Below are 26,498 nucleotides of genomic sequence, written 5' to 3'. Positions count from 1 at the left end.
AAGCATCTCTCCGCTGTCCGGAGCCTGAAGAGAAGCTTCACCATCTATTGATTGGATATCGGCACGTCTCCGATCTTGTGATTGAAAATGGCTGACAGTTATGAATGTCGTATTGACGAGGATAATTTGTTACTGTACATTATGGTTACACCTTGGGTTATAATACCTCAGTGTCACTCTCACACCTTAATGAAACTGGTTTCCCTCAGGGAGCTGTTAACCTGAATAATGTTGGACTTTCCTTGTTGTGTCAGGAGGGATTTTGTCTTTTTTGACATTAGCATTGATTTAAAGGGTAACTAGAAAACCACATTTTCCAATCCAGTCAGTTGAAGATCTGTGAAATCAGTAAATGCATGCATCCCCACCATGTGATCGGTAAATGTGCTCCTCTCTTTGTGTCCTACTCACAGTTGTTTCTGTGATCAGATGTTATCTGCTGGTGGTTGTGTTTGTTCTACTGTCCTACCCGCTGGGCCCTTGGTGTCCAAAGATCCTGCCTTCAGGCTCTGCCATCCCTCCCTCCCTCCTTCTGCAGTTGCTGCTATCTTTACAGTATTGAGCTAGTTGACTGGACAGTGTCAGAAAGAATCACGTTTTTGCTTTTTGTGCAAGGACCACTACCTCTCAATAGCTGGCTCCAAGTCTCCTAAAGTTTCTCCTTTTGGGGGTTGCATGTTTTTGTTGTGGCCCCTTTTTCAAATTTCCTTTCAGCTGCCTTTTGTCCAGCGGCAAGTTTTGTGGACTGGAAAGAGAGACAGAGGAGTAAGTGAAGTCCCCGGAGGGTCAGAGCATTCCTATAATGAGCCCGTGTGTGTGTGTGTGTGTGTGTGTGTGTGTGGTGTGTGTGTGTGTGTGTGTGTGTGTGTGTGTGGTGTGTGTGTGTGTGTGTGTGTGTGTGTGTGTGGTGTGTGTGTGTGTGTGTGTGTGTGTGTGTGTGTGTGTGTGGTGTGTGTGTGTGTGTGTGTGTGTGTGTGTGTGTGTGTGTGTGTGTGTGTGTGTGTGTGTGTGTGTGTGTGTGTGGTGTGTGTGTGTGTGTGTGTGTGTGTGTGTGTGTGTGTGTGTTGTGTGTGTGTGTGTGTGTGTGTGTGTGTGTGTGTGTGTGTGTGTGTGTGTGTGGTGTGTGTGTGTGTGTGTGTGCGAGAGAGAGGTGTGTGAGGAGAGAAAAGCAGGAGAGAGACACATCTGAAGAAAGTGAGACAGTGCTCCTTGTCCACTGCAAAGGTAGACACCAGTAAGGGAATACCAGCACCTCCACTAACCTTTCTGTGGCTCTGACTGTGTCAATCAGACCTGGAGGACAAGAGCCTCTTTAATTCCCCTTCCTCCAGGCTGTCACCCACTCTGACAGCCTGGAGGAAGGGGTGCTGCCACAGTTTAAACAGAGATCTGTCCTCCTTGCATGCTCAGATTATACACCAGGGGGTGACGTTCTGCACCAGACTCTGTTTTAGACCTTCTTTTTTAGGAGAAACGAAAGCGCACACAAGGGAGATACTGTAGGTGGTGAAAGGGAAGTAGTTGAAATGACACATGAAAGGAGATAATATCATAAACTAGCTATTGTCTAATTAGTGTTGCAGTGTTGGAGCTTCTTTGGCTCGACATGAGAAACACTAGCGAACTCTTCTCTCATGTGCTGACATCCTCTTGTAGGCCCATCACGTCACCAGTAATTACAAGAGAAGTGCTATCAGAGGGAATGAATTCATAGACAACAAAGGGAAATACCTTGTCTGATACGATCTCTGATCTTCTTATTGCACAGGATCTAGTCTTCTTTGTTCAAGGACAAAAGACTTTGCAAGAGTTATGAATAGAATCATTTCTGAAGTTCTTAAGGGAAAATCTGTCTTCAAAAATGTGTACACCCCCTCACCAAGTTCAGTAGGAGGTTTTAAACATGATGTGGGAACCAAAATGATCAAGAGTACGACCTCAGAGTGAATGCACTGACAGATTCTGTACATTTAAATTAACTGTGACCAGTACACAAATATTAGCACTCTACTGATGCCTTTAAGTTACTTTAGTTTTGAAAATATTGAAGGATTTTATGAGGATCTACTTCAAAAGAGTTGGATTTCTCTCTGCAGGCAGGGAAGGAGCGAAAAATGTTTTCTAAGTCTTATATAAATAACCAGACTGAAGGAAGTTATTCTGCCAAAACAAGTGACTCAGTAGGGGGCAAGATTGCACAGGCAGACATAAGGGAAGCAATCGAAGGAACATTGTACCTGATGTTAAAGCTGATGTCCTGAACACTAAAAGTGATTAGTGGAGAAAGCCCAACAGGATAAAAAAGCAATAGTTGCAAGTGAAAGCCTAATGCAGGAGCAGGATTGTGTGCCAATGGAGAACTCCGATAACGAGACTTAATGTGTGCCTAGGAAACCAGACAGAGGGTTTGGACCGTTCCAAGGTCCCAGTGCTGATGTCAGTTTCTGGCAATGTTTTCTTCGTCCTCAGTGCTTCTCCTCGCAGCAGCTTAACAAACTGCTCGCTGGAGCTTGGCTAATCCTTGGCTAGCTGTGCCCAGTGATTTATTATAAAGTTAGTTAATTTTGGGAGATCGGGCCACATCCCACCATACACACATGGCCTTGACAGATCCCCGCTGTCTTTACCGCGGAGTCTGAATCGCCAATTAGTTTGAAGAATGGTTTGTGTAAGTGTGGGAGTGTAGGTCATCAAGAAGAGAGAGATCGGCCTATGTCTATCAGAAGGACACATAAGCAGCTTTGTACCTCACATTGTGTCTGTTTGCCTTCCTGTCTTTTATGGACTGTGTGTGTGTGTGTGTGTGTTGTGTGTGTGTGTGTGTGTGTGTGTGTGTGTGTGTGTGTGTGGTGTGTGTGGTGTGTGTGTGTGTGTGTGTGTGTGTAGTGTGTGTGTGTGTGTTGTGTGTGTGGTGTGTGTGTGTGTGTGTGTGTGTGTGTGTGTGTGTGTGTGTGTGTGTGTGTGTGTGTGTGTGTGTCAGCCCGTCTGTGCCCTACACTTGTGTGATTCAGCAGTGTCCAGCCTGGGCTGAATGGCTGCCATGTCTGTGCCTCGTTTCTGACGCCAACAGCCGCTCTGCACCCTTTGCCTCTGAGCAAGTGTTGCGCCCTATGTGCTCAAATAACAGGTGCTTCTACACAATGACTTAATCTCATTTTCCCACCTCCCCCGCTGCACCCTGCCAGGGGTTGCGTCACCTGTGGGCCTGGGGGCAGCTCTTGCATAGAAATACAAATTAAATATATAAGTACGACCAATCTTGTTTTCCCATTTGTGTTCGGAGCACATATGCCCTGTCAAATTGTGCTTTTGTTCTACGTTCACAGAATCTGTTGACAGAACATTTCTAGAAAGCTGGATTCAACATTAAAGCTAAACTGAAGTGGGTGAGAGTGGGAATGCTTCTCTAACTATCTTATGATTTAACTTCTGGCCCGCTACCCTGTACCTACACTTAAATGGGCAACCCACTGTTTTTGCACATAGTCATTTTATTCATCATGGAGAGTACTACTCATCCTGTGAAAAGCATTGTATAATGTATTTTGTTAGTCTGCAGGGAGCAGTTCAAAATGTGTAAAAACAACCCTGATGATGTCCTCTGGGTTATTTCTGGCAACAGAAAGCCTTCATTACAAACTGAAGGTAAGGAGTTAGAATGAAGTGGGCATTTATGAAGGCAAGGGGTGTCAAATGAAAGACAAAAGTGAGTTGCATTATGGGAAATGGCAGATTTAGTGATTTTGATGAATTATCTCAGACTAGGTATTGAAAGTCTGGATATAATGGCCTCTGCTGCTTTGATTTGATAATTATCATCTCTTATAGTCCAATATCTTTGTCAATACGCATTACACAACTGCTGTAGTAGCCCTTTAAATCCACTTTGCAGTTAATATTATGCACTACTTTACATTAGACTTAAGTGAAAGGCTGAGTTAACCCTATTACAAAAAGCTCCAGCATAGTTTCTCTCTGTTTCTCATCTTTTAATTGCTTAAATGTTGATTATGCAGATTATTTTGGTTTTAGAAACCTGTTTTGAAAATGGACGTTGGAAATGGAAAATGTATTTTGTGGTACCCAAAGAAAACATTATCCTATAATTGAATGTACTGTAAACAAGTTTCATTAGAACTATTTTTTAGAAAGTGTTTCAAATGAACACAGCACATAGCTCTAGAGGTGAATGAGAAATTGAGATTGCTTTCAATTTACGTGAAAAGACCCTTCAACGTCCCTTTGGCTGAAGTTCGCATTGGAGCAATTGAGTCACAAGGGCGAACATTTGAATTTAATTACATTTCAATATTGCACGCATGAACACCTGTGTTTCCGTTCGTCTCTCCTGAGCTTGTATCGTTTTGTATTTCTCTGGGTTTTTGCCAAACCAAAGCAGATGTATTAGAATAGTCCTATGTGGGACCTGAGCTCGAATCTATTGAGCTGCCAGGTCTGGGGGCTCGAGTTGACTTGACACCCGGCCTCTTTTTCTTTTTCTCACATTCTTTCTTTAACATTGCCCCCTGCTTATTTCCCTTCACACATTCAGCCTCCATACCGCTGTTCTCCTCATTACCTCTCTTCTCCTGCCTCCCCCCCATGTCCTTCACTTTCCTCTCTTCCGCTTCCCCCCCCCTCTCTCTATCCTTCTCCTCTGGACCTTGATGTCAAGGCCTCTCAGGCGGTGTGGTCTCTGTCTGCAGGCTGTCAGGGCAGGGACCCTGCCCACTGGGACCCTGAATGGGACAAATTGACCGTAACAATGTTCCCACTTAGCATGTGGATTCGGAGAAAGAGAAGGTGAAAATGAGGGCCTGATGATTGAGGAGCAGGCCAGCCACACGAGGGGGAGAGGGGGAGAGGGGGAGAGGGGGAGAGGGGGAGAGGGGGAGAGGGGGAGAGCAGGACAACTCAGAAATGTATGAATTTAAGAACTTAAATCACACACCTCGTCTTTTTTCAAATCCTCCATTTACACACCTTCTCTCTCTTTTGTGCGCTCATACGTGCACAAACAGCTTTTCTTGTTATTTTTTGCCCAAGGCTAGTGCCGGAGTTGCCATGGCAGCAGGATAAACACGTTTCACTGGGACCCTGGGAAACACACACACACACACACACACACACACACACACACACACACTCACCTCGTTCTCAAGGCCTAGATGCCTTCCAGGGGGCTTGATCAGGCCTGGAAGTTGGATCTGCACTAAGGTGCTACCACCGCCTCACAAAGGGTCAAGGATCATCCAGCCCCCTTAAATGCAATAAGGGCAATAGCCCAATGGGACCAACTCCGCTTCTAATCACACACCGCTGCTCCCCCATCATCTGCTCTCTCCCTTTTATCTTTTAATCACTTGTTTTTCCATTCCTGATTTCCTTTCACTCTCATCTCTCCGCCTGTTTCACGGCTTTCATACATCCAGTGCAATGCCAAGGAAGCCAGAATAGATGAGAAAGTTCAAAGAAGGAATCCCAATATAGTTAGTAATAAGCACTTCCCTATTTATTTTAAAACGTCTCTCTTTCTTTTGGTTGCTCTCATTGGCAGCCACAGGGTAGCTTCTCCTCACAGTCCGTTGAGTCTATGATTTCAATATTTTTTGTCTTTGCCCTTTAACTGTGACAGATTTTCTTGGAGAAGTTGGGGCGATATCATGTTCGCGCGAGCCTGAGGTGACACAGTATGACAGGAACAAAGAATGCAGCTTCTATCTCCAAAGGCCAAGTGGCTGTTGAATAAAGATGCTTCCCGTTGGTAAAACTGGCATTCCATGTTGGCTTATTGTACCTCCACAGGGAGAGTGTGTGTGTGTGTGTGATATTTGAATAAGGTAGACGCTGGGGATTCTTCCATGCTCTGTAGCAGTGAAAGAGAAATTTCCATCAGTATGAACTGAATCCGGCTGGCAGCGGACTGTGATTGGTACTGTGGGAGACGGGATGAAAAGAAGGGTAGAAATGACGGAGACGGACACCAACTTTTTACTTCCTGGACACGGCTAAATTGTGGCTGCGTTCCAAATTGCATTTTTTGTCTTTTGACTTTCTTTTTGTACTGAAGCTCCACTTACAAGTATGTACTGTTGCAAAGAGAACGCATACTATTGGGACATTTCGTAACATGCGCCTTGAACCATGACCCTGTCGCTCGTGTATTTGCTTCTCAAAGGTATTTGGATCTGAATAGCATGCTGGCTTGCATACTATAAAATGCCACCAATTGCAGTAGGACATCCTATTTTTTGGCATACTGCACGGCATGTATGGTGTGATACTAAATATTTTTCTGGCAAACTGAATCATATATGGGTATTGGAACGCACCCCGTGCGTGTGAGCTGAATGTTTTTCATGGACTGTTTGCTTGTAATTTAAAGAGCGTTCCCTTTCTCTATCTCACACACAACACACACACACACACACACACACACACACACACACACACATACACACACACACACACACACACACACACACACACACACACACACACACACACACACACACACACACACACACACACACACACACACACACATACACACACACACGCACACACTGTCATGTCTGTGTCGCTCACACTTTTATGATCCGTGACAGCAGAGTGGGAAGCAACTAATGAGGGGCCATGGTCAGTAAGACAGTGGATTGGTCCAATATACCACCCGGAATACATGATCTCACACTGCCACTATGAAACACACACTTGAATAAACCCAAAAATACAAAAACGAACAAAACACAAAAGCACAACTAAGTAACAAGCCACCTCACGCCTGGAGCAGCATATTCAACACCAGCACTCATACTGCAATCATATTATTTCCCTCCTCTGACATGATAAAAATAGCAACACTTATTTCTATTATAGTATTCACGATAGGCTTTACACAGTTCCCGGTTTTATTTCCCATGCCGAGTGGCTGGGATCCCTAAGCAGATAACTAATAAGACTCCGTTTAACTGCTGTTTGGTGAAAAGACATTGCGTGTAGGATGGTGGTCATACACATCCTGAATCATTTCCAGCATTAGCGCTGCGTGAATCTGAAGAAATCATGCCCTCTGGGCCAGCATGGTGTGATCCTGCTGCTGTGCTATAGCTGATTCATTTCTTATGGGAACTTCCAGCCCCAATGGCTCTATCCTGTAGTTTTATGGTCGCAGGGATGCTGCAAAAATAAAATGAGAATGTTCTCATTGGCCGTTGACAGAATTGTTTACGACCGCAGCTGCAGCTTCAGCTATTGTTGCTCGGGTTTTAAGTTTGGGACTGTATTCTTCTGGAAAAAAATGTAAATGTCTGCTCATTTTGCTGCCAAGCAACCACTTGTATTGTGCTTTGAGGTAATTAACAGCTTAATGCGTTCAGTGACCTGGGGGAGTCAGTCGTGCTGAAAAAACAAAAAGAGAACTCTGGCTTGCTGGCACTGGGTGCGGGACAGTTGGCAAAGTGTAAGGACAGAGTAGAGACTGTGACCTGCTGCTGTCTCTCTGCACTCTGTGGGAGTGAAGAGGGAACGTTGAGCTGGAGCGGCGAGAAAGAGCAGCGACATGTTGATGGGTGAAGCTGAACTGTAAGGTAATGGGGGAAAGTAAAGAGGCATGGAGCTGAAAGAAGGCTGGGAAATAGTGGAAGAGTCTTAAAGGGAGGCTTGATCAGCCTCTGCTGCTGTTGGGAAGTGGGTCCTTGAATGAATTTGTCTAAATGAACAGCTCGGAAGCACCAATTAATGTACAGCCTCGCTGTGGGTCTCTGCTGTGCTGAATCAAAGAAGCCTTGCTGTGCGGTGCGTCTGCTCATCTCCTAAGCATGTGTGTGTGCTCTCACATTCACACTCCCCCCCTCCCCCCACACACACATAGGGGATTTTAGCCAAGAAGCTTGAGCCAATGTGAGAGATGAAATGAAAGTAGCGTGGAGCTAAAAGCTGAAAGTCAAGGTTAAAGAACAATAGGATGGTGATTATGGCTTTGTGAATAAGTGGTGAAAGGATGAAGGGAAGGTGACGTTTGATGAGAAGATGAAATAAGGAGTGGAGCAGGGAGAGTGTGTTCTTCAAGGGTGGGAATCACAGAATCTGACCCATCTGGAGGCAACAGGTCTGGTGACAGCAGGCGGGTTCCCAATCCAAGTATCACAGCCGCCAGCTAAGGTCTCTGCATATCCAAGACCTGTGAAGACCCAGCCAATCCCCCAGCAGTCTGGAACAAACCACTTCAATATGACAGATATGCCTGTTTGTTATGCTGGCGTGTGGATTATAATTGTACAAATTGAAAGTGGATGGCGTATATTAGCGTTGCTGTCAGAGATGAGTAGATTCGGTGAGGGTGGTAGACACTCTGTATACCGAGGAGTTATGTGGAAATGATAGAAAAGGATTTAGGCTTCTCCACATTAAATCTGTTAATGCAGTACATTATGTCGCTGGGCTGAATTCATTAACATTAATTTCTCTTGATACAAAAAGGGGTAACAATAGAAGTCACAAACCAATAAGCCACAAAAGCAGAAAAAATAATTGATATCCTACACACATAATAGCCACTTCTAAAGCCTGCCTGCTGTTACAATAGAGCTGTTGATTGGCAAGTCCTCTGTACCGGGGGTTTTCTCTGGTTGCTGTGCATTCAGAATACCATAGCTAGCGTGTTCACAGCAGCTAGTGGGTCATTTGTATTTGCATGTAAATGTTTTTCACCCCTTGGCTTGGCTGGTGGGGCAATCAGAAAGGCTCTCTGTCTGCTTCACTAAGAGGGAGGCTGCAATGACTGACTGTGACATTCAGAGCTCAGGCCAGGCTTCACCCTTTGCTTTCATTCGCTTGTTCGCTCACACGTCCGTTTCTGTGGGAAGGAGAAGGCTAAAGACAGGAAAGGGTGTTTTTTTGTGTTCATGTGATATCTCGTCGGTAGTTTCTTTAGTGTGTATTCACAGTCCCTTTCTTAACGTCTTTATTCGCTCTAAACATGAGAATCAGACCATGTCATCCCACATCCTCCTACCCATCCTCCATCCTGTCCACGGAGCCTAAGCTTGGCCACATCCGTCGTCCCATGGCGCCACCGAGATTCTCCGACCTGCATGACACACACAGACGCTACCACACACACACCTCCCACATGGCGATGATGGATACATGTGCAAAACACGTATCTGCGCGATGGAGGAGTGTTTGTGCTTGACTCATGTAGCACATTGCAGGGTTTTGGCAGTCTATCAGGCATTTATCGGCCTCTGTCATCAGATGAAACATGGTCCTTAAGGTCTCCGAGCTCCACCAGCTTGTTTATTCTGCAGATTGAGCGGACGTTCGGGGACTCTGAAACTCATGAGGGATTCAATGTTTTGAATGAAAAATGTCAGCAAGGAAATGGGCGTATTAGTGAGTGAAGCCAAGAGGCCATAGGAATCAAAATACTCACTTCCCTCACTGTAGGAATGTGTGTTTATGCCATGGATATGTCAATTTAACTGACGTTATTTTAAACATGTCTGTTAAGTGAACCACAATGCTCCACTGTGGAGTAATCCTGCTCCATTTGGTGCTTATATCCCTCCCAACACTGATATAGGCAGCACATCCTGCATCTTTGTCTGTGTATGTAACCTTGTCTCTGCCATTGTGGGAAGTTGTGTGTATACACATTCTAAATAAACACAAAAACTATTTTAAAAGTTTCCAATTTCTAGTTTATTCTGGTGTGCGTTTGATGTGACAACACTTCAAACGATTCCTGTAATCCTCGTCTTTGACATTCGAGCGCTCGATTGTTGTATCCCAATTATAAGATGTTACTGTACGGTTTGACTGCTTCTAAACGGAAACTTTGGTTTGTTGCTGTCATCGTGGTATTTACTGTTGTTGTGTATTGACTGCTTTTGGATGAGAAACGTTGGCTCATGATGAGACTAAATTGTCTGCATATTGTCCATTTAATTATACAGAAATGGCCAAAGCATTGGTTCTATTTGGCTTGTTTTTGGGCTCGGATTCTACTTATTTTACCTCCTTATCAGTAACATGTCCCTCAACATGTGACCCTTGAAGCTACTGCTCCTTTTGACCATGTTCTTACCTTGCCACTTCATAACTGTGCTCCCTCAACACCCTGTTGTGAGCATCAACACGCAGCTCACTTGTTACCTGCTGTGGCGGCTTTAACCTTTTCAATAATTATCCGCTTGCTCCTTATAAATAGCCTTGCTTGTTCTGTCTGTTTCATTTCAAAACCAACCACGCTCTCCCCTTGGCTCTCGTACAGGGAAACTAGAGTCTAAGCCCAAGTAATAAACAAGACAGAAAATACCCTGAGAGCTAGCTCTTGCAGGCCTGAGATATGTCATGTACCATGATACATTAAAGGTGCTGTCACAAGAGGGAAAGCATCGACTGGTTTTTGCATTTTAAACTGCATGAATGTTGAAGAAAAGCTATAAAAGCCATCTTGTTGCTGTAATAGAAAATATTAGACTCCCTCAGCTAAAAAACCCAAATCAGAATACACTTTCATAATGGCTTACTGCTTTCCCAGCATGCTGCTAACTCGTAAAGGAGCTCAGACTTTACATTTTTGATGAGTCATTGAGTGCGATTTTAATTGCTCTACCTCCCTATAGGGGCGAGCTGAAGGCTAAGTTACAGAAACACTGATGTGTACTCCTCCTGCCAAATGTTAAAGATGGCAGCTTTTCTTGAGAGAGGATTTTATTTTTTGTCATGGCTTGCCTGCAGACAGTGCCACTCCTCCCTGGTGGATAGTCTTTATTTATTTATTTTTCCACTCTTTCTCTCAATTTTTTGGCTCAGGCCGGTTCACCTGGCATGGAGATCCTCTCTGCTGTCATCAGCACCATTAACGGCCACAACAAAGTAGCTTTGAAGCTCTGCAGGGCTTAGTCCGTAATAGTTGCTCACAGTATAATGGTAAAGCTCCGGGGCTCCACTGTTTGCTCCTTTCGTTCACATTTCTGCCCTTTCATAAGATACGGCTCTAAAAAATCTGGACCAATTACTCTGCCTGTTTGTTCGTCTACCTTTCTAACTGCCTCTCACCTCACATTAAAGGTTAAGTTGACAAATACAGCGAAAACAATCATAACTGTACAGGATAAATGAAGCTGATGCTCAACGGTAAAAACCATCTCTCTCTGGAGCTCATTACAAGACACAAGTAACCACTGCTGGAAGCTCAGCATTCATTGCTGTCTCTTCTGTTAATTGGACGCAATATGTTAATTTCCTTTGCCGCTTTTTAAATCTAAATCAGACGTTTAATTTACAGTCATGCCGGTTCAGAACATCTTCACCTCTGTCTCTGTCTTCCTCTGCTCGTGTCTCCATGGTTTCCTCTGTTTGTTTAGTAGTCAAGTGGGCAAGGTTTTGTGTGTCAGTGTGTGTCTGTGTGTGTGCGCCCCTGGCTGTGTGTGTAAAGTAGGCGGGTAGGTTAATAAAACAGTGTTTTCTGCCTGGTCTGGCATTAATTTAATGCGGCCTGTGAAAATGTGAAGGGGATTATTTGTCTGGCAGTCTGTCCAAAGAAGAGAAGCTACTGCGAGGAGCCTTCATTAATATAATAACACTCCTCGGTTAGAACATCTTCAATATGTGACACACACATAGATACCTAATACCCGCCTTGCTAGACCCTCCACAGCCACCTCGCTTCCTATTTATATTTTTTGTTAGTTTAACAAAATTCACACAAAGCGAAGAGTCGGAGCTGATTATGCTCTCTGCAGTCCCTTTCAGCTCAGCATTCCTTCGCCATTGTCAAGTCGGTTCCCCATAGCTGATAAGACATAATTGCCAGTGTGGCAGTTGACTTGCTTTTTCCTTGAGAGTTGCCATCCAGGCTGAAGCGGGCTTTGAGACTCTTTTTGTTCCCGCAAAAACTCTACATCAATATCTGTGTCTGGAGGTGGGGAGATTTTGTTTGCATCTGATAATCCCTTTTCACTCCTGAAATTAGTTTCTCTCTCTTGAGGCTAACGTGCAGAAGCAAAATTACAAATGAGCGAGGATTACAAATGTAAAAAGTGTGAAACAGAACAGATAGGGGAATAAGTGGAACGTGTGTGTGTGTGTGTGTGTGTGTGTGTGGAGGCCTTTCTACTAGCAATCAAGGACTCTTTCTGGGATACTCACCTGATTGAAATGAATAGATTCCTGGATAGGGGATAAAAGAGGGGTGTGTGGAGTGGCAACCAGAGGACTCATCAGTCATCACACACACGTGCACAAAACACACACACACAGACAGACAGACAGACAGACAGACAGACAGACAGACAGACAGACAGACAGACAGACAGACAGACAGACACATTAAAGCACCTTAGCACCTCTGGCTACACCAGGAACCGAGCCAAACCGAAGCTAAGAGGGGAGGCTCACCTGGGCCACCCTGCTAGTTGGAGGGGTAAAGCTGAGCCTCTGGCAATATTTAGGCGTTACTCATTAGCATCCATGCACAAGCTAATGAAGAGCCCAGAGAGAAAGGGAAAGAACAAGACCAGTCGAACTGAATAAAGAAACAAAGACATGCACAGAAGCCTCAGCACGCACACTAGCATGCAAACAGCCGGGCGTAAAAGCTGCTCAGCTAACAACCGCTGATGTATTCACAGAGGAGCTGATATTTAGTTAGACTTAAGGCTTAGGAGTGCCTGTGTAAGTGGATGTAGAGATCTTAAAGCAGAACACTCTCCCTGAGCCAGGCAGCGGTGTATTTTGGTGAACTAGATTTCCTTCATCTGAGTACCAGGGGACACAGACACACAGGGGATATATAGAAAGTCGTTATAGAAATAGCCATAGACAGTGTTTCCCACAGATCTGAAATATACTTGGGCGGGTGGTGGCAGCGGGCGGGGGGGGGGGGGGGGGCGCAAAAAAAAAAAAAAGTTTTCATTTTGTATAATCATTTTGCGTAAAGATGGCACTCAAGGGCACACTAGTGGTGGTGTTCCTGGCGGGATTTGAACTCACAGCCTTCCGATCTTCAGCCCACCTCACTATCCATTAGATCAATCACTACCCTCTCAAATGGAAATATGTGTTTACATAAATGGTGACCACACCGTTTGAGACCCACTGAGAACTTAGACTAAGTTAACTATCTAAACACTCAGAGAGTCCTTTACCTCACCTGAGCTGAGGTTATCCCGAGCTTGAATGACACACAGAGACCAATCAAGGGCTTTGATTTATGATCTCTATGACAGTGGCCATGTTGGCAGGCCACATCATGTAGACAGCCAGTCACCCTGTGTGAGGCGAGATCAGAGCAAGGGAGCGAGGGATCATTGTCCACAAGTTAATCGATCGCAGATGGCGTCGTGGTCACGGACGAATACAAAAAAAAATACAAAAAAAACTTATTAAAAAATAAAAATAAATAAAAAATGGGTCGCGAAATATACTTGGGCGGCCGTTAATATACCTGGGCGGCCCGCCCAAGTATAGTCTATGTGTGGGAAACCCTGATAGAGTTTTTGATTATGAACACTACTCCTGCCTCATGGAAACTCTAAGAGTGTTTGTAGCCATTTTTCAACCCCCCATGACGGCTTGCATCAGCATAGCTATCAGAGCGCTGTATTGATTGTGTCAACGCGCTTTCAGAGGCACAATATTGTTATTTAGTCTGTGTGCACGTCAGGACATTTTGTTATTGTTGTCAGGCAAATCAGTAGCCTTGCTCAGGAAAGTCGGGTTGCTTATTTTTTAAGACTCAGCAAGTGTGCAGCCAAGGCAGTTTCTCTTCCAAGGCCTCCAGAGAGTGAACCCTGAGGACCTGGGCTAATTATTCTGCATCACATTACCATTCTCATTAATGTGACTGATTATACACTTAGAATGAGTGAGCCACAGTCGTGAGCCAACTGGCCAAAGTGTTTACTGGTACATAAGTGTGAAAAATCAGGATGCCCACTCGTGTTGAGTCATTTTGGGTCTTACATCACTCTGACGGCTGCGCACGGACCTTTGACATCTCATTCTTTGACGGAAATGCTTTTCCATCTTATTTAGACGGTGATTTATTATGTGAGGCTGCGTTTTGTGTCGGTGTTTGATTACGAATGAGAACATTTGCCGAGGTTAAAGCTAACTGCATGTTTTCGTTGGTTTTGATCACACACTTAATTAACCTTTCTTGGCTTTCAGTTGAACTGTGTTGGCCGTTATGTAACTGAGTTTACATGCCATTGAACAGTACCAGCATAACCTGTTTTGAAAAGGTTTTTTTATATATTTTGTTAATAAGCAAGCAAGAAGATCAATACAGGTTTTTATAAGAAAAGCAGTAGTTGTTTTATAGTTAATCATCTTTCTTCTTGTATATTGCTCGAGGAGGTTCTAACAATGCACACAATAACTCTGACTCAGGAGGGAAAATATATGTAAACAAGAAAACAACAGTCTTATTCTTCTCCGTGCACTAAGTGGTGACCCTGAATGAGTTAAACAAGTAATAAGACCTAATGTACTGTATGAGCAATTTCGATGATAATTAGATGTTGTGCACAGACTGTTTAAAATGCAGACAGACTTCAGAGGATAGAAAAACACAACCCCCCCAGAGTCATCACACTGTCCCGGCTATAGCCATTATGTGTTTCATTACAACTGGAACACAAAATAAACACTCTGTTATTTCAGAAAATGTGCTCTCTTTAAATCCCCTCAGAATAGCAACATGGAAATAGTTCTGGCCTCTGACTTTTGCTGTGTTTTGATGGCATTTCTAATCAGCATACTTCTTTATGAAGAACCCCCCAGTTCCATCTATTAACTGAACGGAGATCCCATCTGATTCATTCGGTTAATGTCAATCTTTGTTTATAATGCAGGGACACTCTTAGGAGGAAGAGTCAAGTTAACAAGTTGAAAACACAAGACTCTCCAGACCCACAAAATCACAATACAATAAAGAAAAAGCAGAGAAAGATAATAATACTAGCAATAGTTTAATCATGCCCTGAATTAGTTTTCTGAAGCTGCACATACTACCTAGAATATAAAGCATTACAGATCTGTTATTCCAGGAAGAGGAAGTAAATGGCCCAGGATCTAATGTAATGGTGTGTGAAATGCAGTCTGGCATTTTTACTCTGAAATAATAAAGTCCTTGCTTCGGATGGATGATGCCTTTAGTGAGAGAGATCTGATAGTATAAGATCAGGCATGATCACCATCAGGCAGCACTCCCAAAGTTATATTTATAAATTAAAAACAATGAAAAATTGAATGGGGAAACAATAGAAACTAAGATGTCACAGCGATACCTTTCCCATATAGTAATATTCACACTCAACTTGGAACATATGGAGAGCCAATGTACTGAGAGCTTGGCTAATCTCCATCTATAACACATGTTTCAAAATAACAGTAGGGTGCGTATCCTATAAGCAAACAATGTTAAATTAATTCTCATTGGTACATTCAACTCAACTTGTATTTGACTTACAATACTTAAAATAACCAATAATTAGGAGGTCTGAAAAAACTAGACATAGTTTTATCTGTCTTCATTTCAAAGGTGATTTTATGAGCCCTATGTAAGGTGTTAAAGGTGCTACAGAGTAAACTGGAATATAAATAATCACAATATTTATGTCTAATAAGATATCTTGTGTATATATTCTTGTGATTTATTTGAGCTACAGTATATCCGTGCTAAATTAGGTCAAAAACAGTAATTCCAGCAATCAAAATATGCAGACTTAACTAATCCTCCAAGATCTTTTATTCCACCTATTGCCAATGCTCTATTGCCAATGGATGTGTTTTAAGACAGAGATCATGCAATGTTTTTTGTGTTTGTTGATTGTTATGTAACTACCTACCTAAGGACTGTAGATGGAAATGAGCTATTAGCTCAAATCTGGCATAATTAATCTCTTCTCTTTTCTGAGATTAATGTATTTGTATGCATGGTCCTTGTTGAAATAAGTACATAATAATAATAATAAAGAATTTTGGTTTGCACAGATTTGGTTTAACTTAACTGAACACAAACCCTGGTTGAAAATCAGGACGGTTCAATGGTTTGCGTAGCTGCTCAGGGAAGTGCAAACAAACTGAAACAAACTGAAATGAATGGCTTTTCTCTATTCAATGTCACACTTGTGCTGTTTGGTGTGAAAGTAGGGTAAGAATCAGGCACAATCCTGCACACTGACAGTCCTTTCCTCTTATGTCATTGTATTACTGCCCTCTGTCTTCCCCACTATTGACCTGACTGACCCCCGGGCTATCAGAAACAATTACCTAGATTGTGTCAATAGAGTCAGTGAGCAGGTCAAGGCATCAGTATCACCGTCTCAGGTCAGTGACAGTGAATGAGGGGTAATTTACGAACTCCTGTGTGTGAGTTCAGCTGGAAGAAAAACGTCTCGGCCCGAGAAGCTGTGTGCCTCTCCACAGGGACCTTTGTACCAAGCTGAGCAGAGTGCTGCCTTTAGAAGAAACAAGACCCAGTGTTTGTCTCTATTTGTGTGCATGAGTTTGTGTTACAGCAGAGATTTTTACCCCACTGCCCAGTTGACCTGGAGTTTATCCAAAGGCCATACTACCACAAGCTTCCTGTCTCTTTTCCTCTTTTGTCTCTCTGGGTGTCGGCAGTGGAACTAAAAGAGCCGAGGTCACTTCCAGAATGATTTCCATTGCAGCGTAAGTACCTGCTTGAAGAACGCAACCTGGTACATGCCAGGAAAGGAAAGGAATAAATGACTCAAGAGTGAGTGCTTGAAGTGGGCCAATCGAAGTTTGTTTGGAAGAAGACTGTGGTCGCCTCTTGCCAATACCCAGCAGGGCCAATTGAAGAATTTGGAACAGCAAAGAGAACAGCATGAGGTGAAGGAGAATAAGCTAGAACAAATGAGGAAGATTTCTGGAGTTTGGATGAAGATTGCTGCTACTCGTGGCCAAAACGGGAATAAAGTGGATCTTTTTTTAACAAGTGAGGCCACACGACTACAGCAGAAGATGAAGGCAGACGAGGCTTAAAAACCTTCATTAAATTAGAATGAAGAATTGAGAAAACGGCAGAACAAGTGGGCGAGGATAAAGAAAACAAGAGCTCAGGGGGAAGCAATGTTCCCCCTTTGCATGTTTGTAATTGTTTTGGCGTGTGCATGTTCTACCCCTGTTGCTTTTGCAATTATCATCTCGAGACCAGGGGCGGTCTCCCTGCAGTCGAGCGCTGGAGACACTTGGGTGGCTCGATGGAGTTTGGCTCCTTGCGGCTCACAGAGAGGACCTAGAGACACCACTTAGTTAATTAACCAAAAAGACTAAAACTGACTCTCCAGGCTGATAAACTTGAGAGAGACTCGGGAGACAGAAATCTTGCAGGTAGTTTCCGGCTGTTTGCTTTTCTCGCAGCAACAAAGGCTGAATCTTATCGGATGAGGGAGAAACGAAAGGAGGTTTGGCTATTTGAAGTTTCTTGTTATTGTCGTGGAAGGATGAATCGACCTTATCATTCAAAGTCACAGCATTTACTTTCTGTGCCTTCACTCTTTGATACACGTCTAAAGTATTTCCTGTCATTTATGGGCATTTTTCTCCACGCTGTGAATTTATGAGACTCCCCGCAGCCTCTGTCTTTCCTATTTCCAGGAAAATTGTGATTCAACCGACAAAATGTACCCATGTTCATGTGTGTAATCACCATTCACATGTTTCTTTCAGCGTGAGAGGTGTTGGAAATGTTGATGAGTACGGGTAAATAAACGATACAGGAGCGTTGGCTGACAACGCATGCTGGGTTCTTGTAAACCAGTGGGGGAAATGATTAACATCCGCACGTGAACCTCCGACCGCTTCCCCGCCGCCTCATTTGTTCTCACTGTCAGTCTGGGGACCTCATTTTCATCGCGAAAACGGAAAGGCGGTGTATAATTGTTTTAAAGGAAACGCTTTGTCTCAATCTTTTTAACATTTTTCTAACTTAATTACTATCTCAATTTTTCATAGTGATCTCCTTAAATTGACTCTCTCCCTGCCACAGTGTCGGCAAATTAGGAGCATGATATGCCAAACGTTGTCTACCTGCTATGATGCATCTGTCTGCATGTCTCCTCCTCTCACCAGCAGTATTTTTGCTAGATTTAGCTTCCTGTGGTTTTTGGTAGACAGATTATGCCGTGGCCACTGTGTCGGGAGTGACAGCTCTGTCACTGCTGACTCCAGCACACAACCTGCAGAGTTTGCAGACATCCTATGACCCCTCATCTGTTTGCGGCTGTGCGCAATTCCCCCTGTACATATCGCCTGCACCCTGTGCCCTGACATTTTAGCTTTGCCCTCCTATTTGCCCTGTCCGTTCTCATTATGAAACCGCATCCATTGCTGTCACAATGGCTCTTTCAGACGGTCTAGCTTCTGCCCTTGCTGCTGCGCTCCGGCATCATTATGTGTGCTCTCTCCTGCTTTAATCACCGCCTGTACGCTTTTTATTGTCCACCCTCTTTCTTTTCCTCCTCATTCTGCCCCTTCGCTTCTCCACATTCATGCATCTTTGCCACGTTGGCCGACAATGCCCCCTCTGTTCTAAAACACCACCGCTTTGCTCTCACTTCAGATGTTCAGCTCCTGCCGGCGTGACTGCGGTGTGTGTCAGCAGATCTAAACATTTCCCTTCATTAGACCGGGTCTTGTTGTGGCTGCTCTGCAAATTGGCCTTATAGAAAAGCAGGATGTGTTGTTCATTGAGCTGCCATGTCAGTAATAGTTGCCTGGCACCGGCTTTTGTTCCCCTCAAAGGTAATTGCTACCGAGGGGATTAACTAATGATACGACAAGGGTGAATGCATGGGCTTGCCATCCGTCATCCGTCTCCTGTGAAGTGAGAGGTGTCGTTATTGTGACATTTCCTAAAGAGCTTTGATGTTAATCACCTGGGGAGTCAGACTGTAAACAAAAATGACATTTAGAGCAGGTGAAGTCAAACCATGCTGAAGTTCAGATGGATAAGACTGATAACATGTGTATTTCTCTCCTTGCCATCTGCCAAACTAAAACAGCGACATTATTCTGGCATTGAGGGGAGAAAATGGAGATTACATCGCTACTACAAAATGTGCACAGAAAAACCACCACCACCTCCAGACCTGTTTCCCCTCTCTCACAAAGTTTTCCTCTTGTCCATCTCTGTCTTTGGCTTTCCTCTCTTTCAGCTGTGCATTAAAGTGGCATAAAACAGAGCACAAAGCAGAGTCCTCAGAGTCCCTGCACTTGAATGGCTTGATTTCCATTCAGGTTGAGACATAGTGTCTCGGCCTGCCAAGAGTTGTGTCGACAGATCACGGCCTGCCTCTGTAAAGAAAAGTACTGTACGCAGTGTCGACTGATAATGAGATCTACTGGGCATCCAACGGTCTTTTCGCTTCTCCTCTGTCACTATCGGCTAGCTCACTTTAGAGACCGGCTCTAAAAAACACATTAAAAAGGTGTCTTGCCTTTTTTTTCTCACACACACACACACACACACACACACACACACACACACACACACACACACACACACACACACACACACACACACACACACACACACACACACACACACACACACACACACACACACACACACACACACACACACACACACACACACACACACCATGTATACATCACTTCAGGGGACATTACATTGACTTACATGCATTTCCTGGAGACTTACCCTAACCATAACCAGAACATGCCTAACCCTAACCCTTAACCTTACCCTAACCCTAATCCTAAACCTAACCAAGTCTTCACCCTAAAATTAATGATTCCCCTCATGGGGACCTCCAATTTGTCCCCATAAGGGAAGCCAGTCCCCACACGTGACTATGTAGATTTAGGTCCCCACAAGTATAGTAATGCTAGAACACACACACACACACACACACACACACACACACACACACACACACACACACACACACACACACACACACACACACACACACACACACACACACAGCCATATATCTGCTTATCGGAGCCCTCGGTGAATTATCGCTAAACAGTGAGACGAAAAAGAAAGAGAGAGACACAGAAAGATAGATAGATGTATAGACTTTTATTAATCCCTCGTGGGGAAATTGTTTCTCTGCATTTGACCCATCCTAATGTTAGGAGCAGTGTGCTGCCATTTTGAACGGCGCCCGGGGAGCAGTGTGGGGAACGGTGCCTTGCTCAGAGACACCTCGGTAGCACTTGGTCTTGCCGGGACTTGAGCGGGTGACCTTCCAGTTGCCAAGCCAAGTCCCTATGGACTTCGCCACCACCGCCCCACTTCGCCACCACCGCCCAAAGACTATTTGACTCTCCTCCGATCTCCTTTAACTCCAAGTCCCCTCACAAACACATCGGAGCATCTGTTGATGGCATCTTGGCCTCTCAGTGGGAGATGAGAGAGGCAGCTAGAGGGTGCTTAACTATAGGACTCCTTCATACTCACCAAGCACGTAACACACACACACACACACACACACACACACACACACACACACACACACACACACACACACACACACACACACACACACACACACACACACACACACACACACACACACACACACACACACTCCGAACCACTTAAGCCCCAGTGCAATTTATAGTGGAAATGAAAACACTCCAATGGACTTTGACAGGGTGTGAACACTTTTAAATATTGCACCTTTTCTTTATAAGACACTTCTCAGGTGACGCAAAGACATAAACACCCCTTCGTAGCGTTGAGATTATTTGAGTTGTGGGTGTTTATCTGAATTTGCTCCTCTATTTCAGCTCAATCACAGCTGGGCTGCTCATGCTTGTTTATGGCTGCATTAGCCACCCAGCTAGTTACTGGAAGCTGAAAGCAAAGCTGTTAACAATAGATGATCTGTTGCGATGCATGTTTATAGTCTAACTTTAATTGATTTTTGTGTATGCAGTTATGTAGACTCTTCCTGATTGAGTTATAGTAATTGGATTAGAGATAAAATCAGGCATTTACAGCACGTTTACCTCAGACAATTAGGAAGTCTCAACTCAGAGAAAGGATTGACTGAATGCAACAAGATTGTAAAAGTATTTAAGTTAGAAGCCGCTTCCTGATACGATGTTAAATGTGGAACTTTTCCTACAGGCCACAGCCAACCTGATCGACCTATCAAGCGGAGCCTTTGGTTTAAATCTGCTCACATAATCCGGCGACTGCCTTCTGCATTTCTGCTGCTCTGCATGCATATGAGCTTGCTGCTGGGAGGCATGTGAGCTACATTTTGTTATGCTTTGATGCCACTTGTTGCTTTAATGTTACTCCAAATCCAAGACTTGATGAAACAGATGGATGTAGACAGCGTATCCCTATGCAAAATGTAGCATATAAACAAGAGCTAGTAGAGTTGCCTCACAGCATTCTTCTACTGCGTATGACTGATTGTGGTTATACCATCAATGTACAAACAGAGCTGATGTGGATCAGGTCAGATTCTGCTAAGTGGGTTTCAGGATTGTGTTGTTTGGCCATGGTACAAGGATCAGAGGTATGGGGACTGAAGCCAAAGAAATACCAGAGAACTTTTAGAGTGCCAAAAGGCGGGGAACGGCCGTTTAACAAAGTTCCCTCACATGTGTTTTGTTTGGCCAAACAGCCCGAGGACATATGACTCCCATTTGTCCCGTTAACTTAATCTCACTCCTTTCTTCCATTTCTCTCCTTTACTGTTGCAGAAAGTTAGTATCACACCCTACGGGCAGAGTAGTTTCTGATTAAGGAAACTGAATCAGCCTCAAACCTCCAAGGGTACAATGGAGAGCAGACCATAATACGGGGCTTCAGGATGGCGCACCTTTTCCTGGCCTTCCTATATAGGTTGTGACTAAGGCAAAGCTTTCCACTTTCCCAACAAAAAAAAACATTTGCAGGAGTGTGAGCATGCGGTTCTCTGAGGGGTTGGCCCCAGCAGATGGCTGCTTGTCTCACAGCCATCAGGAACATTTTATTTAGCTGTTTGTCACACTGTAAGACATGTGAGACCTCAATCTCTCTCCTCTCCGTCTACCGTGACCCAGCCGGAGAAGGCCTAATGGAAACTCTCCTGTTAGTGCCGCTGGTTCAGGGGGTAAGGGGCTACCTGACTGTCATTCAGACGGAATATTGGATAAACAGGGGGCAAAGGTTGTGTTTACTCAGCAACTCCTCCATTTCCTTCACGTCACGTCAGACAAGAGATGTTTCGCAGCAGGGGGAAGCAGAAAAAGGAAGCTTGACTTGACGCGGCATCACATCGATTTTCACTCTTTTTAGGGCTGCTGTCAGTAAGCCCCCCCCTCCCCCTTCTCTCTGTCTGTCGGCGTCTCACTTACATTTCACAAACATGCAGAGACAGATCGAGCTTGCAGTGTGTCACCTGCTCACTAACCGGCCTGTCATAAGTTTTTGCATAGACCCGAGCTAACCTTCAAATTAGCATTTAAATTGTGTATTTTCAATTTTTTTTGCCAAGCCCTTTTTTCACTTTGGCTTTTCTTGGCAAGGGGGGGAAGAACAATAACCAATAATGTATTTCCTCTGATATGATAAAGAGCTGTCATGATTGATTTCCATGCTGCCACGACTTTGTACCGTGAATTCATCTGGATCTTTCTTCATCCTCCATCCTTTTTTTTCACTTATATATCGACTGCCGGAGCTAATTTGAAATACCTTAATGCAGTGCGGCCATTGTCCGTGGTCTTCTGTTGAAGGATTCGGCACGGTCAAATGTTTGGATTACTACGATATATGAACGCAAAAAATGTGCGGTCGGTTTCAGGCAGACGCTCAGCAGAGGAACTTTTTTTACAGTGAAGATTCAGCAAAGCACTTTTTTTTGACGCTGCAATCCTCAACTCGACTGAGCTCAGCAAGGAAGATTAGAGAGAATATCTATGAATTATTTTACCCTTTAATCCCTCTTCCAGGTTAAGAAGGGTAAGCGCTTTATCTTTGTGCCTGCCCGTGTGTGTAAGTTCAAGAAAAAGAGATTAAAGTCAGGAGAATGGTAGAGGTGATGGTGTAGATGAATGGCTCAAGTGGATGGTGTGAGTCATGCAGATCAAGGTCACATCGCTGATTCCCCCGGGGTGACCTCTGCTTCATTAACTCTGTCATTTGCTTGGAGCTTTCCCTCTGTCATTGTGTGCTTGTTGGTGTGCTTGCATGCATATCTAGAGGCTGATGGGGGGGTTGTTGTTAAGAGAGAGGTATCATCAGGACAGATATCAGAGAAGAACCAGAAAAAGTTTCTCCAGTCAGCTTCTTGATGCTCCTCCCTTCCTCCACATTCTCCCAAACTCAAGAGGAGGGCTGCCGGCAGAAGAGGCAGACAGTTCTTTGAAGTCCGAGATGATGTTACCAAGCCCTCTCTTCCTCTCACTCTGTCTGCCTCTCTTTCTTGACAGCCATACAACGTCCTCCACAGATATGCGTCTAATCGCAGTCTAGCCGAGCGATAAAACATCCAGCTTTCTGCTTTCTCTCCGTCTTTTTCGTCACCGTTTATGTAACCCGGCATCCTCCTCACCGTCTCCACCATGCAGCCATGGGAGAGTGGAGTAAACACAAGTTGTCACACTCTTCATCTCCCGCTCGTCTCGGTGCGAATAAATGATGCATCCCGTCGATAAGCTCAAAAGCAAGCGTTGAGCTTGAGGGGCGGCTGGCAGGCAGGTGGAATTGCATAATAAACGAAGAGGATTTGGCGGCTTTAGCAATATGGAAACAATGGAGCTTGAAAAAGGCCTCAAATCAATTTAGGGTGCAAATTCCAGTTTAATATCCTTTTAATATTTGTTTTGCATAATGAAACAGTTTCTCGCAAAGTCTTGCCGTTTCCGTCTGTTATTCGTAATTATCAACATGGACTTGTGATTTTGTTTAATTGGATTAGACGTCATTTGTTTTAGGATTTCAGCCGAATAATCACATTAACGAGTGAGACCTTGCTCACTGGCGCTTTAATCACAACTCTCTCTGCAATTTAAAAGCCAGTATAGCATTATTTAGTGAACCCCTAATTGCCTGTTAATTTGAATTTAACAAAATTCTGCCTTGCCCTGGAGGCCTGTTAGGTCATATATTTACTGTAGCAATCAACATGTAAGTAAGCAAGCGTTCGGATGGCTCCGTCCCGATGAGATCCATCACATGTGTCTGTGTGCTGCGACACAGAGGAAGGCTGAACAGAAAATGTCACTTGTCACAATTACAGAGGGTTGGAGGCTATTCTGGAAATAATGACTCCATAATTGTAACAGGTTGTACGATGACAAACTTCATTACAAAGACTATTCCTCTGAAGTGGATTTAGACATATCAAAACACCTACTGCAGACATAAACTGACTTAAATATGAAAAACGAGAGTGGATTTGATTTGCCACGTGCCTATTTTCATTCAGCACTTCAGTGTCCCGTGTCATTTTCTGTGTCCAGTGTCAGGGTGACAAAGCGTTGATAAATTTGATAATAGCTTTGGTTTAGCCGAGATGAAGAAAATTGATTATTCAGAGACATTTACTCAGAGATGATCAAGCAGAATAATTTAATGATATTAGTGCCACTAAATGGAGAGCAGCCGCCCGGAGGAGAGAGGAGAGACTGACTTACTGTTACAGTAAGTGCTCGACACACACAGGTGCTTTTTCATTGGCATTCTTCTCATTCACTGCAATAAAAAACAGGTTATTGCTGTCAGGATTCGAGTGGGATAGCAGGGGATTATAGGGTAGGGGGCTGTCTGTTCCTCTCTGCTTTCTCTCTCGTTTCCTCTCTGAGTTTACCTCTCTCTTCCCTCTGTATGCTGTTTCCAGACCTTACAAAGCCCCTGATTAGGGGGACTGCACTGTGGAACAGCAGAGAGCTCTGTTTTTCTTATTTCTTTGTGAGTGGAGACGGACATATGGGTGAACAGAACTTGTAACTTGTCCCCGAAGGGAAGATAAAATGAAAAAAGGTTTTGGAGACGACTTGAGAAGCAGGGACAGTCGCTGGATGAGGTGTGCCCTGAAGAGATGGAGACTTTTGTCTCACCTGCAAAGATGTTGTGAACTTAATATAATATATTGTACCATTCTTCGTAATAGTTGATTTCATGTAAAGTCCCATTTTGCAGGAATAATGTTCTTTTTTGTATGTACTCTAGTACATTTGTGATTTGAAAGATTAGCTAGAGACTAGTGTACACTGTAATTGGTCAATTTTAAAGAAGACCTATTATGCTTTTTGTGCATGTAAATTGTGCTAAAAGGCTAAAATCCCAAAGTTCCCTCCAGAGGGAGTTTCTCTCCCACATGCTCCCCCCCTGCCTGAAACGCCCCCATTGGACTCCTTTGTTTAGATCTGTAACATAGTGACATCACTATGTAACAATGGGTTACATCTCTAAGTGATTGACCAATCACAACAGAGCTGGCCAGCTAACCAATCAAAGCAGACTGGGCTCTGGTTTCAGACAGAGGGTGAAAAGAGGCATGAGAAAAATAAAGAGCTTTTTGAACATTAAAGCATGAAAACACGTCACAGTCGAGGCACTAAATACAAATAATGTTCTAACCTTTACTGTATGTATTTGAGATGAATCAAAGTAAGATTTTATTTTATAAAAGTTTGTCTGATTAATTTTTTTTAAACACGAACTCAAGGTTCAAGGTTCTTTATTGTCAAACTAACATAGCTACAGAGTAATTATGTCGTTGAAAATCTTAGGTCACAGGCTTCTCCAACAATGCAACACAATAATACAGATAAGCAGACAATATTAAAACAATATTAAAATATACTATATTAAAAGTAATACAAAAACAAAAATAGTTTTAAAAAAAGTGAGAAAAAAAAAGAAGTGGAATAGCGCAATACGAGTCTACAAGTTATTGGAATGATATATTAGATAATAGATACATAATTACTAAGTAGCAGATGATTGTTATGAAATTGTTTCAGCAGTTCAGTTGTTATTTCATATATTATTTCATGATAACTAAATATAAAAAATAAGTTGGGTACTCTAAAACTTGCTTACTCACTAAAACAAGTGATCATGTAATGAATTCATCATGACAATCACAAGAGCAAGTTTGAGCCTCCTCAAACAACCAAACACTGTTTGAGCTCTAACATTTTAAAAGGAATTGTGGTTCGAGTTAAAGAGGCATTTGACAGTGTCATCATTCATTTTATCAATGAACTTTTTATTATCCAGAGCATGTCTGAAACAGGAGCAAAAGTTCACTGCACTTGTTAATAAAGGGCCATTGATTTGTCCTAATTTAATTTGCTCACATTCAATGATTGTGCACGGCGGTCAGAAGGGATAAAGTTTGACAGCATGGAAGACCAGATTATTAAAATGTTATTGTTGGGATCAGCCCTTATTGACTCTGCATCTGCGAACAAGCTGGTTCACTCAAACCTTGGCACTGGGTGGATAAAAAACTGGATACAGATAGAAAAGC

At 43.6% G+C, this 26,498-nt stretch overlaps 1 protein-coding gene across 2 annotated transcripts in view; it reads left to right on the top strand.

Annotated features, from left to right (window-relative positions):
- The window catches only part of sema6bb (sema domain, transmembrane domain (TM), and cytoplasmic domain, (semaphorin) 6Bb), a 155,352-nt gene that overhangs the window by 1,057 nt on the left and 127,797 nt on the right, over positions 1-26,498 (top strand). Inside the window, exon 1 of one of the 2 annotated variants that reach the window (XM_034223525.1) lies at positions 7,569-7,589. The exons of the other annotated variant lie outside the window; for it this stretch is intronic. The gene's annotated coding sequence lies outside the window, so the exon portion shown is untranslated. Of the gene's footprint in view, positions 1-7,568; positions 7,590-26,498 lie in introns of those variants that run through there. 2 annotated transcript variants of the gene reach the window in all.

Source organism: Gymnodraco acuticeps, unplaced genomic scaffold (assembly GCF_902827175.1).
Source record: "Gymnodraco acuticeps unplaced genomic scaffold, fGymAcu1.1, whole genome shotgun sequence".
NCBI lineage: Eukaryota > Metazoa > Chordata > Actinopteri > Perciformes > Bathydraconidae > Gymnodraco > Gymnodraco acuticeps.
This window is presented reverse-complemented; position numbering and strand designations above follow the sequence as displayed.